Raw genomic sequence first — 10,120 nt, 5'->3', positions numbered from 1 at the left:
TGAGCAATACCTCTATTTTAAGCATGATAGAGCAAGGGGATTAACACATATATATATATATATATATATATATATACACACACACGTATATCTACACATATTTTGTAAGTATTGTTTTCTGTTGTAATGAGGAACACAAATGTGCTTTATTCATCCATTTGCTGTGGCAGATTTATTTGTATTATTATTCTAAAGGTAAGTCAATTTCAGTATCCTGCTACAATAGAAATGTAAATCATCCATCTTCCTACTTGTCACATACCTCTTAAAATAGAAAAGACCAATTTCTGCTCTCCTAATTGGCCTGGTGAAACAGTGGGTGTCTTTGCATTGTCCTCTGAGCTCGAACCTGCCGGCCATTGCCGGAGCGTAATGTCTACCAGCTGGGGGAGGTGGGCAGGCCAGTCAACGCTCTGTAGTTCGCGGTGTCTGTGCCTGGGCGCCTGGTTTTATCGCTGAGGCGGGGGCTTTGGCAGGCTGAGCAAGCTGCCAAAACAAGCTTAGCATCCCCAAGACAGAAATATGTTAACAGCAGCGAGAGAGACACTGAAATGGGAGGTTTGGTGGAGGTGAGCAGACTGTGCAGTCAGCTAGAAATGTATTGAAAAGTGACTAAACGTACCTGCACCGATCACATGGAAATCACCAGGACAGAGCAGAACAGTGTGTGTGTGTGTGTGTGTGTGCGTGTGTGTGTTAGAAGGTATGTCTCTATTTGGAAGGGTGGCCTTCTACAGCATGCATGTGCTTGAGTGGTTATCACTGTGCGTAGCTGCATTTGTGTGTTATGTATGACCCTGTTCACATTTGAGATTCAGGCCGGCCTCAAATGTGAATGGGGTCATAGACTTAAGTTTTGACCCGGCCTAGGGCCGCCTTATCCCACTTTTTGACCCAGCCTAAGTCTTTTGACCCGGCTGAAAGGCGGCCTAACTGTGAATGTGACGTGCCGGGCCCTGGGCCGGATGGAAAGCGCGGGCGTGTGACGCAATTCAAGACCCGCCCCCAGAGATGCGTGTCTGAGTCAGAGAGACGCGGAATAAACAAGAATAAACACAGACACACAAAAAATTGAGGCTGCCCAGGGCCGGCCTAATAAGTATGAACGGGGTGAGAGTCCTTCAGATTTTGTGCCTGTGTGTATATGATAGTTGGGGTGTGAGTTTTTTTCTGGGCATGTTTGTGCGTGTGCACTGCAGGCCAGCTGTAGTAATTTATATTCCCCACTGCACTCTAAGACCAGGGCTGGCCACCACAGTGAAAGATTAACATGGCTTGAATGGCAGTTGTTGGAATTCTAGCACAGTTTTCTTCCCACTTCCTTACTGGGGGCCATGACCCCATTGTGAATGATCCTGTCCTTGCTGTCCAGTGGAAGAAAGACATGCTTTGGCTGTCACAAGGCGAGTGTGATGGATTCTGTTTTGTTTCTTGTCTCTGAGAAATTTGAAATCAGATAAAAATCAAACATTACGTCTCTGTGTTACTGCAGTTCTGCTCTGAGTGTCCCAGTGTGGGTCGATCATGTGTATGTGTCAGACTTAAAGGATATGAACAACAGTGCAGGAGTGAGTGATCTGATATGGCAAGAACTCCCCCTCCAACCCGAGGGCCCTGGACTGGCCTCCATTGTAGACCCACTGTAAAACTGAGTGAGATGTCTTGATACAGTTAGGTCAATAAATAATTCAACAGTGACACAATTGTCATCCACCACAATGGATTTGAAAGGAAACGATCAACATTTAAGTGTAGACTTTCATCTTTAATTTGAGGGTAGTTACATCCAAATTGGGTGAACGGTGTAGAAATTACACCCATTTTTATATGTGGTCGCCCCAGTTTTAGGGGCTCAAAAGTATTTGGACAAACTAACATAATCATTAAATAAAATTGTGAGTTTCAATACTTGGTTGCAAATCTTTTGTAGTCAATGACTGCCTGAAGTCTGGAACCCATAGAAATCACCAGATGCTGGGTTTCTTCCCTGGTGATGCTCTGCCAGGCCTGGACTGCAGCTGTCTTTAGTTCCTGCTTGTTCTTGGTGTTTTGCCTTCAGTTTTGCCTTCAGCAAGTGAAATGCTGCTCAATTGGATTCAGGTCAGGTGATTGACTTGGCCATTGCAGAACATTTTTCACAGTATGCCTCGGGTCATTGTCCATCTGCACTGTGAAGCGCCGTCCAATGAGTTTTGAAGCATTTGGCTGAATCTGAGCAGATAATACAGCCCTAAACACTTCAGAATTCATCCTGCTGCTTTTGTCAGCAGTCACATCGTCAATAAATACAAGGGAACCTGTTCCTTTGGCAGACATACATGCCCATGCCATAACATGCTTCACAGATGAGGTGGTATGCTTTGGATCATCAGCAGTTCCATCTCCTTCTCCATACTCTTCTCTTCCCATCATTCTCGTACAAGTTGATCTTTATCTCATCTGTCCATAGGCTGTTTTTCCAGAACTGTAGAGGGTTCTTTAGATGTTTTTTGGCAAACTCTAATCTGGTCTTCCCGTTTCCTGTTTACATCTTGTGCTGACCCTAACCCTCTGTATTTACTCTGATGAAGTCTTCTCTTGAATGTTGACTTTGACACAGATACGCCTTCCTCCTGCAGGGCCAACTGTTGTGAAGGGGTTTTTCTTCACCAGGGAAAGAATTCTTCTGTCATCCACCACAGTTGATTTGGCCACACCTAATGATTGTGCTACCTCTCTGATTGGTTTGTTTCATTTCTAAGGTAAAACTGAAGGCAAAACGCCCCGAGAACAAGCAGGAACTAAACACAGCAGCAGTGCAGGCCTGGCAGAGCATCACCAGGGAAGAAACCCAGCATCTGGTGATGTCTATAGGTTCCAGACTTCAGGCAGTCATTGACTGCAAGGATGTGCATCCAAGTATTGAAACTCACAATTTAATTCATGATTATGTTAGTTGATCCAAATACTTTTGAGCCCGTAAAATTGGGGGGAACACATATAAAAATGGGTTTAATTCCTACACTTTTCACCCAATTTGGATGTAACTACCCTCATATTAAAGATGAAAGTCTACACTTAAAACACATCATCATTGTTTCCTTTCAAATCCATTATGGTGGCGTACAGAGACAAAATGATGACAATCATGTCACTGTCCAAATATTTATGGACCTAACTGTATATAAAATACGTGCTATAATATATGGGAAAAAAATGCCTTTTCCAGAGTCATTGGTGCTATGTGGCTACTAATTATCATTTACAATATTTTGTACAGTACATTGTGTTACTAATAAAAAAAGATTAGACAAGCTTTTGTAAGTATTCAGTTATCTGTGTATATGTAAACAGAGTCTATACAGAGTGAGTTATTTATTTAGTCTGCAATACAGGCATGATAAATTGTGCAAAAGAGTGTGGAATTCTCAGGGAGCATCTCTGTTCTTTAAGGACAGATGTTTCGGTCCCATTTAGAGAAGATCCACAAATACTGAATACTTATTATTGTAAGTGATTCATTTTAAATCTGATGAGATCAAATGGTTACAAGGAAATAAACTGCTCTTTCAAAGTCTCACTGCAACTGTTAACAAAACTCAGGCATCAGTGGCATCCAGCATATCGGTCTGTTTGGGTTATTATAATTTTTTCTATCAACAGAAATTGCAAAAACATTCTTTCTGGGCACAGATAAGGCATTTTCTGCATATTTTCCCAGTTAAGTAGAACACCACAGTGGTATGATTGCTCTTGGCTGCCCCCTCACAAAAAAATAAAATTGTGCTCTGAAATCGAAGGCTGTGCTCTGTGGTCCGGTTCCACAGACCCACCTACAGCACTTCCTTCAACCCTGACTCAGCTGCGGTCCAACTTCACCCCCACGCCCCAGCCCAGGAATGCAAAAATGCTGGTGCTTGCTTTGCCTGAAGAAGAGACTCAATGACATTTTCACGAGAGAGAAGTTATTATATATTTTTTTGTGTGTGCATCGGTTTACTTTTAATAGTGCCCTGTTAGTTGGTTCATTCATTCAGATTCACTCAAGATTAAAATCTCTTTACAAAACATAAACTAAAGCCCCTTTAGGATCAACGATGTACAAGCTGTCTTATTTTAAAAGAAGAATTGAAGAATGATAACTAAGAACATTTTATAATAGATATTTGATGTTGTGTGTATTTCAGTGTAGCCACAAGAGTGTTTATCTATGACTAAGTTCTCATTTTTGTATTTTGAAAAGACAGTGTTCACATCCAGAGACAGTTGTTTGAATTGAGATCGGTAACTTCATACTGTGTAGATATCTGTATTTTCTCTGTTTTATTTCTCGCCTGATGCATATAATTTGTCAGCTTCCAAAGTGATTGCTCTGCTGTTATTTCTGCTACTGTCATGATACCAAAATGTTTGTTCAAAACACCTGAAAATAATACTCACATAATAACACACAGTACCAATTGGCTGTGTAGCAATGCATGAAGATAATTTGCTTCCCGTTAATACCAGACAACCTAATGAATGTTCAGAAAAGCCTGAAATAGTTGTTCATTTTTACATGTCATACAAGTTTTATTTGTAATATTCCCGTAGGTTTTTACAGAAATCTTAAAAAGAATCTCGGGCAGAAGAAAAATATTGTCTATTCAATTTCTCTAGCCTTGTATGGTTTCAAGCACCTTGTCCCGATTGTGAACAGCGCCACAAATAAAATTGTGGGTAGATGTGTTTAAAGCTCCTTTATACCAATGCTGCACCAATAAAAGGTTGCTTGTGAGAGCGGGTGGAGGTGGAGGAAGTACACCCTCATAGTTCATCTATTAATGCTTGCTTCCTTTGAAGGTATTTCTGTATGGCCAGCTCTTTAATCCAAATTGCCCAAACCTTTTGCTGTTTACTTTGTACACAATTCAGTCAAAATGCTTAGATCACTTCAGGCATGTCTTTACTGGCAGTGTAAACACCCAGCTGAAAGGTGCTATGACCCAGAGTCACGCAATTATCCTTCCATTCAAGAAAAATCTTTTGGGAAAATTACAAGCCCCTGTAGAGTGGGCAGGACCCTCTTCAAAGGCACAAGCTGCCCTCCTCTTTCAGATCTAGTGCTGGAGATACACATCTCCTTACAATTGAACCAGTTGTTCTCAGTCATATACAGCTCTGGAAAAAAATTAAGAGACCACCAATTATTAGTTTCTTTGGTTTTACTATTTATAGGTATGTGTTTGGGTAAAATGAACATTTTTAATTTAATTCTATAAATTACTGACAACATTTCTCCCAAATTCCAAATAAAAATATGAATGGAATGGAATGGCTGCCATACATGTAGAGATGCTGATTTAAGAAAAATCTGCAGTGGTCTCTTAATTTTTTCCAGAGCTGTACAGTGAGGGAAAAAAGTATTTGATCCCCTGCTGATTTTGTACATTTGCCCACTGACAAAGAAATGATCAGTCTATAATTTTAATGGTAGGTGTATTTTAACAGTGAGAGACAGAATAACAACAAAAAAATCCAGAAAAACGCATTTCAAAAAAGTTATACATTGATTTGCATGTTAATGAGGGAAATAAGTATTTGATCCCCTATCAATCAGCAAGAGTTCTGGCTCCCAGGTGTCTTTTATACAGGTAACGAGCTGAGATTAGGAGCACTCTCTTAAAGGGACTCTCCTAATCTCAGATCGTTACCTGTATAAAAGACACCTGTCCACAGAAGCAATCAATCAATCAGATTCCAAACTCTCCACCATGGCCAAGACCAAAGAGCTGTCCAAGGATGTCAGGGACAAGATTGTAGACCTACACAAGGCTGGAATGGGCTACAAGACCTTCGCCAACAGCTTGGTGAGAAGGTGACAACAGTTGGTGCGATTATTCGCAAATGGAAGAAACACAAGATAACTGTCAGTCTCCCTCGGTCTGGGGCTCCATGCAAGATCTCACCTCGTGGAGTTTCAATGATCATGAGAACGGTGAGGAATCAGCCCAGAACTACACGGGAGGATCTTGATAATGAGCTCAAGGCAGCTGGGACCATAGTCACCAAGAAAACAATTGGTAACACTACGCCGTGAAGGACTGAAATCCTGCAGCGCCCGCAAGGTCCCCCTGCTCAAGAAAGCACATGTACAGGCCCGTCTGAAGTTTGCCAATGAACATCTGAATGATTCAGAGGAGAACTGGGTGAAAGTGTTGTGGTCAGATGAGACCAAAATCGAGCTCTTTGGCATCAACTCAACTCGCCGAGTTTGGAGGAGGAGGAATGACCCCAAGAACACCATCCCCACTGTCAAACATGGAGGTGGAAACATTATGCTTTGGGGGTGTTTTTCTGCTAAGGGGACAGGACAACTGTACCGCATCAAAGGGACGATGGATGGGGCCATGAACCGTCAAATCTTGGGTGAGAACCTCCTTCCCTCAGCCAGGGCATTGAAAATGGGTCGTGGATGGGTATTCCAGCATGACAATGACCCAAAACACACAGCCAAGGCAACAAAGGAGTGGCTCAAGAAGAAGCACATTAAGGTCCTGGAGTGGCCTAGCCAGTCTCCAGACCTTAATCCCATAGAAAATTTCGTCAGCCTCGAAACCTTAATGACTTGGAGAGGATCTGCAAAGAGGAGTGGGACAAAATCCCTCCTGAGATGTGTGCAAACCTGGTGGCCAACTACAAGAAATGTCTGACCTCTGTGATTGCCAACAAGGGTTTTGCCACCAAGTACTAAGTCGAAGGGGTCAAATACTTATTTCCCTCATTAACATGCAAATCAATTTATAACTTTTTTGAAATGCGTTTTTCTGGATTTTGTTGTTATTCTGTCTCTCACTGTTAAAATACACCTACCATTAAAATTATAGACTGATCATTTCTTTGTCAGTGGGCAAACGTACAAAATCAGCAGGGGATCAAATACTTTTTTCCCTCACTGTATATATAAATACCTCCTATTTACATAGTGGGTGGCAATGGCATATTTCTCTCCACAACCCCAAAAATACATAATTACCTTTTTAAACACATTGGAGGTTGAAAGTTGAAAGGCAGGGTTTCAAATGAAGGACAGGGGTTATATTTATATACTGTTTTGTATACTTCTTCCAATTCCTTGAACATGACAATGGGAATGATTGGGTTAGTCTTGGTAGTGACCAAGGGGAGTTGTCCTGAGCCAATACTGAAACAGCTTGTTTGTAACGCAGTGACATTATGAATTTGGACCATGTTAAACAGTGAGACACATAAGTGGCTGGTCTCTATACCTGTTTTCTTTTCTTTCATCTTCTTAAACCAGGTGCACCATTGATCATCTCTGGACTATATTCCTGGAATTAAAAGAGTCATTAAGTCTCTAATCCCACGGTGATGTTAATTCACTTTAGGAATGTGTTTGGAGGTGGAATAACATTGTGGGATTGCCATCACACAACCCGACCCGACAGGGGCAGGGATTCTGAGAATTCTGCCGATGGCATATACCCACAGCCACCACATCCGTCTGCATGACACAGAGGAGCCAGATCAAATCTTTGCATATCGGGGGGGGGGGGGAGGCTGGTAGTGTACACATCTGTCGGGCTGGGTTCTGTATCTTCTGGAAGCCAATACATGTTTGATGCTGATGTGTCATTTCCTTTCATGACTCTATACTTCCCCATCTATTTGTGCTCTCCCTCTCTCTTATCTGACAATTCCAGCTGTCAGTCAGAAACAACAAAAGCCACACACTTTAATAAGACCTCTAATAAAGGTGTGTTTTCTTATTATTTTTTAAAATAGAAAGGAATGTAAAAACAAAGCAGTCAAGATAAAGGCAAGCGCATGGCAGCGTCTTCTCTCCAAGCAGTAATCCCACTCCACCAGACAGCACACATCATTCTCTGTGACATTTACAGAGAGAGAGAGAGAGAGAGAGAGAGAGAGAGAGAGAGACTACAGACTATTGAATTCCAACAGAATAAGTTTTAGTCTAAGGGTCAGGTGTGATGTCAACATCGAGATACAACGGTTTGTTCTGCAGATGTTTCACCTGCCAGTTGACCACAGATGATCTCTGGTGAAGACCCACAAATGACTAGAAATCTCTCTGTGTTATTTGGCAGGGAAACCAGATTGTTACAGAGTTGCAGTGTTGCAGTGTCTGAGACAATAATAGGAATGGGCTGACTATAAAGGAAAATACCCACATCCTCCCTATACACACACACACACACACACACACACACACACACACACACACACACATATATATATATATATATATATATACACACAGTATATATAAAAGGTTGCTTTTATAATTTTTCCCAAATAACAAGGCATCAATGAATACAAATGTCAGGTCACTTGAATAACATCAATTTAGGTCATGTAGCTTGGCTTGTTTTTCAGGCTTATCATTTATTCATTGTGACTCAAGAACAATTGTGTTCTGTAGAAATAAAATGCGTGGCTTCGATACAATGCTCCCCTCTCGTCACAAAGATTGCTTGTAGCAGAGAATCGTGACAGCTATGTCAGCATGCTTTACAGCTTGATTTAATGCACTCCAGAAGGACACCAAAGCCAATGCATTTGAATTATTTTCAGAGCCCACTGTATGAGGTACCAGCTTCTCACTTCATCCTGTTTGAGCTATTAGATCCTGTGCTTACTCAATCATCTTTGTGTGTTTGAGTCATTATGTTCCAAATTAATACCTTTATTGATGCCATAAAAAGCAGAATCACACATTTGCTGTTCTTCCATCCTTTCCTTCTCTAATTGATTACAGTAATTAGATATGATCAGCTGCCAAATTCACATCTATATGTTTACAGGAGAGAGGAATGTATTATAACTCCCTTTCCTCATTCAGTTCTTTTTCATGTGTACCTGAGGCAGAGGTGGATCAATGAGACGATTAAGAGCAGTGGATGAGTCAAGCTTGTTGGTTCTGGGTGTTGTATTTTATTTTTATAGAACTGTGGTTTATTATATGTTCATATTTTTTAAACCTGCACTTCCTGTGGCACTGTGAGCTATTTTATTTTTCTGATTCACCAGTTTTGTTTAGTCTGTTCATAATGAATTGAATCTGTCATTGTTAAGTACAGCCCCCACCCATTGAGTCCTTTTGGCTCATTCACATTAATGGTAATTTACTATGTGTAGCCATAAACAAAATTCCTGTCATGAACATACTGACGCACACAAAAGTAAGTGGCCAACCTGCCTCTGCTAACTGTTTGACCTCTGTATTCCTCTGGTGTTGAACTGTGCTTTTTTATTAATAGGCCTACTTAACATCCAGAGCAGTGCTTTTATGGCGCATCACAAGCACTCATAATGGCTTCCACTCTGCTATAGTACATTCCTGTGCTATGCCGTACACGTCTTCAATTTATGCTTTTTTGGATATTCTTCCTTCACCTATATTGTCACCTATCTGTGACCACAAGAGAATGTTTCAATCCCAAATGGATAAATGGAACCTTGATTATTATCCTTAAGAATCCAGAAAATCTCAGACTTCGCTCTGGATCCTGGCATCGGAAGGAGCATCTGTCAGTGATTTGCGAACTACAACTACAGGAGTGCTTGCCTACTGTTCAGGCCGAGTCCTGTTGAAGCATCAAACTGCAAAACATTCAAATCACAGGAAAACAGCGGAAATACTTACTAAGGAGCCCAACAGAACTGCCCCAGTGCTGCCAAGGAAAATGTCACTGATGTAATGGAGGAGCTGCAGAGACACATGATATTTTCCAAATTATATTTTTTATTATTATTTCCTTCTATTTTTTTTTAATTTATTTTTTATTTCCCTATTGCAATTTCAATTATTTCACTCCTAAATGGAAACAATGTGGATTGTCTCCTCCGGCCGTGTGGCTAATATAATGAGCCACAGAATAGACGTGTTTTGGGAAAGAGGAGGGGTAGTCTAGTGGCTGGGAAACTTAAGTAAAGAAAAGAAAACTGGGTTTATGAGGAAGAAGGAAATGCCTAAAGACTAATGTTTTACCATAATGTTTTATTCAGTAAGAACGAAAAACTAACTGGAGCATTTCACCAAAGAGAGAATTGAAGCCAGATTGTCTTTAATGGGATGATGTCACCTCTTTCTCTGTCGCTTTGTTTTTGTGGTGTTCAG

This window comes from Amia ocellicauda, chromosome 5 (assembly GCF_036373705.1).
Source record: "Amia ocellicauda isolate fAmiCal2 chromosome 5, fAmiCal2.hap1, whole genome shotgun sequence".
Classification (NCBI taxonomy): domain Eukaryota; kingdom Metazoa; phylum Chordata; class Actinopteri; order Amiiformes; family Amiidae; genus Amia; species Amia ocellicauda.
Note: the sequence above shows the minus strand (reverse complement) of the source record.